The following is a 7,459-nucleotide window of genomic DNA, read 5'->3' on the forward strand; positions in this document are numbered from 1 at the left end:
CTTTCCATCCTCTGAATTCTGGGGCCATTGGACATCAGGAAAGCCTAGTAAGAGGCTTGCAGAACTCATCGCTCTCAGAACAAAATGCATCCTTCTCTGGGACCTTCTCATTGGGAGCCACTGTCACTGTGTGTACCGTGGGATGCTTGTATCCCTCTCCGGGATTTCTCTCACTCACCAGCGGATCATCATGCCGTTCTTTTGTAGAGAGATCTCTCTAAGTAGCGGCCTCATGTTGTTGTTTCCAGCATTTCCATATCATCCTTTGTTCCAACTGGAAAGCAAACTGGAGTCTCCTGATACCATGGGCAAAGTGCTGGGGCTATAGCTCAGCTGGTAGAATACTTGCCTAGCATGCAGGAAGTCCTGGGTTCAATCCCCAGAATTGCATAAAACCAGACATGTTTGTTCTTGTTTGTAAGCCCAGAACTTTGGAGGTGCAGGCAGGAGAATCAGGAATTCAGGGTCCTCTTCAGCTGCATAGACAGAGGCCAGAATGGGATCCATATTGAGAACTTGAAAAAAAAGAAAGAATGAGACAGACATGCTTTGAAACCCTGCTCTTTTCACCTTACAGGTTGGTGGAAGATAATCCCGTTTCTTAGAATTTCCTGCTTCTCGTCTGCATCAGTGAGGATGCTTAAGGAGCAGAGGAGAAGTGTCTTGGAAAAGCACCTTGCTGTCTAAAGAAGTCTTTAAACTCATGGGGACACCATCTACAGAGAAATCTTAGAATGTTTTTATTTTAAAAAACACTGACTTGGTTCTGGTTACGATTGCTGTGATGACATGCGATGACCAAAGCAACTTGGGGAGGAAAGAATTTATTTGGCTTATGTATCTTGAATCACAACCCATTGAGGGAAGCCAAGGCAGGAACTCAAACTGGGCAGGAACCTAGAGGGAGGAACTGATGTGGAGGCCACGGAGGAGTTATGGTTGCTGGCTTGCTCAGCCTTTTTTTTTTTTTTATTTAAAAGTGTTATTTTCATTTTACACAACAAATGCAGTTCCCCCTTCCTCCCCTTCTGCTTCCCCCTTACTTTCCCCCTACCCAACCCCCATTCACTCCTTAGAGAGGGTAAGGCATCCTGTGGGGAGTCAACAAAGTCTGGCATATCAAGTTGAGGCAGGACCAAGTGCCCCCTCCCCCCCAGCCATATCGAAGCTGAGCAAGGAATCACACCATAAAAAAAACAGTATACACTGGGAATAAAATCCTGGTCCTGAGTTTCCCCATCTTGATCTTGACCCCTTTGCTGAAATAATCCCTCTTCCCTCTCTCCGACTGGTCTCTGGGAACTTGACCCAGTGCTTAGCTGTGGATCTCTGCATCTGCTTCCATCAGTTACTGGATGAAGGTTCTGTTATGCTGAGATCACAGAGTCCTCCCAAAGCCAACTAGGAGACTGAGTCCTGTATGCAAAAGCAAAGAGCCTTTATTCTTACACAAGTTTACAAACTCAGACTCTCCATGTATCTATCATATTGGAGTGGTCGTGGAGCCCTGAGCTCAGTTAGAGTTAAGTTTTTATTGTAGCAAAGGTGGGGGTGAGGGATTTCTAAAGTTTACAACCCCTGATTGGCTGACATTTGTCTAGGGGTGTCCTGGTGAAAAGCGATGGGTGTGTGCTGGCAGGTGATCCTATCTACAATAAATTGAATCTATTATCCAATACGATGGAACATTAGGAATTTCTTTTGGATGATCTGCATCTGGGTGGTGCCTGGATCGTCTCAGTTTGGGGTCTTTCTTGGAACCAGGGTAAACTACTGAGACCCAGGCCTCTAATGAGCTTGTCATGGCCAGGTCCCACATTTCCCCCTTCACAAGTACCAATGATAGGACCCAGTCATGGGTCCTGCTTACCCATGGGTTTAAGGAGATATTGTTGGGACCTAAGAACCAGTAGCTAACACATTTTTCCAAGGCAGTGGCCCTTCTACCAGGCCCTGTAGCTCCGATCTTTGAATATAACAAATTGTAATTATAATCCTGAAAGTCCTCTTTGGTCTTGTGGTTCTGCATAAAGAACCAAAGTGTCTTTTTATTGTAGAACAATTTTAGTTAATAAATCCATTGATTGACAACTCTGGGCCTACTTTTTTGGTATGTCAATGGACATTAAAGATAGCCATTTTTGTCCCCCATTTGTCTCAGCATTTCTACCTATTCTCAACAGGGAGCATGGGACAATGTGTTCCTTTCTACAACTTCTTCAAGCTGACATTAAGGTGTTGTCATCAGGGCCCAAGAAGGCTGAAAGGCAAGGAGGGAATTCAGGCAATGGGGCACTCATCAGAAGCATCTGGTTCACAGACTCTGCTGAAGGGACAGGGAGCACTCACATCAGCTGGACTGGTCCACATCCACTTTCAACAAGTCCAGGGCTCGCAGTCAGTCAGGTTGTAGTCAGCAACTGATGCTTAGATGCGTCTGTCAGTCAAATGGAAGCCTATTGAGGTAAGTTTAAACTAGAAACAGTAGTTAAAATTTATGTGCTGAAATAAAAATTTGAAACTTCCAGGCCCATCTTGAAATCCATATCATAGATAAGAGCAGATAACCGGTATCTGTAAACAGAGGGAATAGACTCATACCTTTGAGTCCTAGCAAAAACTACAGATTTTGGTTGGAAACATGTGCATTTTTCTGCTGTTCAGAAAGCCAAGTATGGATTGGACAGAGATGTCTTCGGACTGATGAGAAACACCTTTAAGTTCATATTTAGAAGGCAACCAGAATAAATCTAAAATTTTGAGCTTGTGATCCAAACAGTAAGTAGTGATTGCTCTATCAGCTTATAAGAATTATACCATAGAAAAAGAAAGAAATCAGAAACATTTTCCATATCTTTTTTTTTTTTTTTTTTTTTGGTTTTTCGAGACAGGGTTTCTCTGTGGCTTTGGAGCCTGTCCTGGAACTCACTCTGTAGACCAGGCTGGTCTCGAACTCACAGAGATCCGTCTGCCTCTGCCTCCCGAGTGCTGGGATTAAAGGCGTGCGCCACCATCGCCCGGCCATTTTCCATATCTTAACCTGTATTTACATCTTAAATTATTTAGACCCATAATGCTTATGAGTTTTTATATCTTCACACCTTTATATATCTTAAAACATTTTTTTTAAATCAAGAGATTGATTAGCTTTTTAAAAAGCAAGGCTTGATTTCTATATATATACAATGAGCTTACAAGCTGGCTATAGCTTTGTGGAAGGTTCTGGATACCTGCTGCTGCTAACCTGACAACATTACAGCTGACCTAGCCATCAATACCATCAGAAACCCCAGAAGGATAAATAAATTATACCTGCTTACAGGCCAAGCAGCTTCTGAATCTATTAAAAATGACAGGGACCGGTGTCCATATATAGTTCTCCATACCCAGGTCTCCATAGCATTGGAGGCAGAAGTATCCAGAACAGCAGTCTTACAGTCTTAGCCAGGTCCATAAGGCAATTTTTTTTCCCTGTGGAAGTGGAACTGACCTTATTTTGTCTAGGCAAAGTGGTACAATCAATTCTCCAATGTCCTGCTGTTTGTCCACAGTCTGGACCAGGTCCTGGCAGCAGGTGTTGCGCTGGGGCAGCTCGCCCAGTGGTCAGCATCATCGTAATCCAGGAGGAGACATCACGGTGTCTCATAATCTTCTTCAGAGACTGTGGGTCACTGCTAAGCTCTCGGAGTCTTTGTCTAATATAAGCTTTTGTAATCATTATTTTAAATGCCATATTCTGCAGATCTCTGAAGTATGAGGGCTGCTTAGATTAGACAAACTTTGTTTCTAGTTACTTGTTTTAAGTTTGACTTTGAAAACATATATAGGGAACTAAAATAAGGTTTATTCCAGTAATTAATTATATTAGTACTTTAAGGGTGACTGACTAACTTGTATTTCTTAACAGTCTATAATAAGTTAGCAGCTTTCATAAGACTAAAACTTTACATTCTTTCAGGTTTAGCTTTAAAAAAAAATAGTGATTTTGAATCGAAACTAATAAACAGTCATTACAAAGGTAAAAACTGAATGAGTTTGTATCCACCTACTAATGCTGTCTACTGTGAAGGCAAGGAAAAGGTACCAGGGCAAATGGGAACAAGAGGGAGCCTAGGGGCTAGCTTTGTTCTCAACAAGTTCTAAGGCACTACAGTCAAGTGTTAGGGAAGAACCACAAGTTCCCTTTTGCCAGAGATAAGGAGGGTGATACCTCTTTAGGGAGCAAGAACTTTCTCCGAGCAACCTGAGGGAAGGGGTGCTTTACCCAATGCCTGACTTTGGGAAAAGGACTTTGTAGTTTTATCTCTGTTAAATACAAGCCATAGAAAACAAATAATAATTTGTAACTAACCCCTCTAAATGATAACAGAGATTTATAACCCATTGGATCTGAATGACCAACACAGCTCTGGTGGAGGGAAGTCTGGCTATAGTGTCATGGCCATTGTAGCTTCACACCTACAGCCAGTGCCCTTGGCCCACGGAGCCAAACCTGACCAGAAGTCGAGGCACACAACCCCCAGGGCAGGTTTAGGGAACTCATCCACCAGCGTGGGAGGGGGCAGGGTGGCATGCGGCATGGGGGGAAAAGACTGTTAACTTCTCCAGCCATAGCAATTAGCCCCAGATTCTCTGTTCACTGTTTGAAATCCTATTGGGGTACATCTGCCCACTTCAACTGTGGATGGCAGCCTTGCTACATTGTAACAACAAGGCTCTAGAGCCCTGCCACCCATCCATACAAGCATGCCACCCTGCAGCCTCAGGCTTGTATGGCAAATCTGCCCGTGTTGCCCCCCACCCCAGCCCCACTACAGGCCAAGGCTGACTCCTTTTAATGAAGTGTTTAAGGCGGATAGAGGTTGTTTGTCTCATCCCTTTTAGGAAAATATACCCCTATGCTTATGGGCCTATCTCTAAAGTCCTGGAAGTGATCCAATTTCAAAGTCAAAGAAGTTTTGAGTCTTATCACATAGGTCTCGTAGTCAGAAAGAGGACGCACAAGACAAAAACAAAACAACGCACAACATAATACAGAGTTCTCCTGGCTCCTGGAGGCAAAACCGAACTGAAGACCACAGCCTCAAGTTGTTTTGTGGTGCGACCAACCTGTCTGCCTTCAGAACTGAGATGCCAGGAGCACCCAGTACGTCTATCTACAAAAACCAGAGATATCCACTCTCATGCAGAAGAGTCCTAGGACCCAAATACAGAGGGCTCTGGGGATGTCTCTCCAGGTTCCCCACCTGTGATCTTTTCCCATATCCATGTAGATTGTCTACAGGCTCTTACAGATTCTGGGTCCATTTACAGAAGAATATCCAAAACAGAAAGACATAAAACAAAGCTCACACACAGAAAAAACAGAAAACTTACTGGCCAGCTGAAGGCTCTACGGGTGGTGGTCCTGGTGGGCTTGGGGGATCCCGGAGAGCCTCTAAATGTTATGCCTAGATTACGAAGTCCCCCCAAAACCAGGTAGGAGACCAAGTTCTGTTTGTAAAAGCAAAGAGTACTTATTCTTACACAAGTTTACAAACTTGGACTCTCCATATGTCCATCATTGGAGTGGCCAGAGAGCCCCAAGCTCAGTTAGGGTTGGGTTTTTGTAGTAGCAAAGGTGGGGTGAGGGATTTCTAAAGTTCAGGACCCCTGATTGGCTGATATTTGTCTAGGGGTGTCCTGGTGAAAAGTGATGGGTGTGTGCTGGCACGTGATCCTACCTACAATGGTTGGAACATTAGAAATTTCCTTTGGATGGTCTGTTCCTTGGTGGTGCTTGGGGGGTCTCAGTTTGTGGTCTTTCTTAGAACCAGGGTAAACTACTGAGCCTTAGGCTTCTATTGGGCTTGTTATGGCTGGGTCCTACAGTTCTATGATGACAACTAGGGTGGTTATCAATTTGACTATAGGGGAAGGCCAGTTCAGGCTCCCTCTCCACCCCCTCTCCACTTTGCTAGGAGTCTTAGCTGTGGTCATCCTTATGGATTCTTGGGAGTTTCTCTAGCACCAGGTTTCTCCCTAACCCTATAATGGCTCCCTCTATCAAGGTATCTATTTCCTTGCTCTCCCTCTCTGTCCCTCCCCCAACTCAAACATTCTGTTCCTTCATGTTCTTCCCCCCCTTCCCTTCACTCCTTTCCCTCCCAATTTACTCAGGATATCTTATCTATTTTCACTTCCCAGGGGCACCAATCATATCTCTCTTAGGGTTCTCCTTGTTACCTAGCTTCTCAGAGGTTGTTCTCAGAGGTTGTGGATTGTAGCTAGGTTATCCTTTTCTTTACATCTAATATCTTCTGAGTGAGTACATACTGTGTTTGTCTTCCCGGGTCTGGATTACCTCACTCAGGAGGCCTTATTTTTCTATCTCCATCCATTTGCCTGCTAATTTCAAGATCTCATTGGTTTTTTTTTTCCACTGAGTAAAATACTCCATTGTGTAGATATGCCACATTTTCTTTAGCAGTTCTTGGGTGAGGGGTATCTATCTAGGTTGTTTCCATGTTCTGGTTATTATGAATAATGCTGCTATGAACATAGGTGACCAAAAGTCCTTGTGGTATGATTGAGCATCCTTTGGGTATATGCCCAAGAGTGGTATTGCTGGGTCTTGAGGTAGATTGATTTGCAATTTTCTGAGAAACTTCCAAACTGATTTCCAAAGCTTTGGCATGCTTTCTTATAGTACCCAGAACCACCTACCCAGGAGGGACACTGCCCATATTGAAGTGGGCTCTCACACATCAACCACGGATCAAGAAAATGCAGCGCAGGCTTGACTATACCTGATTTTATAGAAACATTTTCTCAGTTGAGGCTCCTTCTCAATGGCTCTAGCTTGTCTCAAGTTGATATAATACTAGCCAGCAGATAGAATACTAGCCGCTTGTGTAAGTTGATATAATACTAGCCAGCAGATAGAATACTAGCCGCTTGTGTAAGCTGATATAATACTAGCCAGCAGAAACCTGCCGAGCAGGTTAATGTCTTTACTGTTAAGCTTGGTGACCTGAGTTTAGTCCCCAAGACCCACCTATGTGGTAGAAGGAGAGAACCGACTTCTGCAAGCTCTCCTCTGATCTCTCCACTCATACTGCAACATGTACACTGCCCCCAAGATAAACAAATACTAAAATGTAACAAAAACCAGCCCCCATTATTGTGTGCTGTACTGTGCATGGTAGCATATGATTTTAATCCCAGTCAGGAGGCCCCGAGTTTGAAGTTGGCCTGATCTACTAGTGAGTTCTCATCCAGCCAGAGCTCATATGAGACCCTACCTCAAACAAACAAACAAATACAAAACTAACAAAAACTGATATTTTTTAAGGATACTTTTAGGTTTACATGCCTGAAATGACTGGAATCTAAGTACGGATAGAAAAAACAAAGTATGTGGAGAGCTCTGTCTTAACAGAGAACCAGTTGTCGCTGTCCCTTCCTTTGTCACTTGGAA

The sequence above is a fragment of the Microtus pennsylvanicus genome, chromosome 4 (genome assembly GCF_037038515.1).
Source record: "Microtus pennsylvanicus isolate mMicPen1 chromosome 4, mMicPen1.hap1, whole genome shotgun sequence".
NCBI lineage: Eukaryota > Metazoa > Chordata > Mammalia > Rodentia > Cricetidae > Microtus > Microtus pennsylvanicus.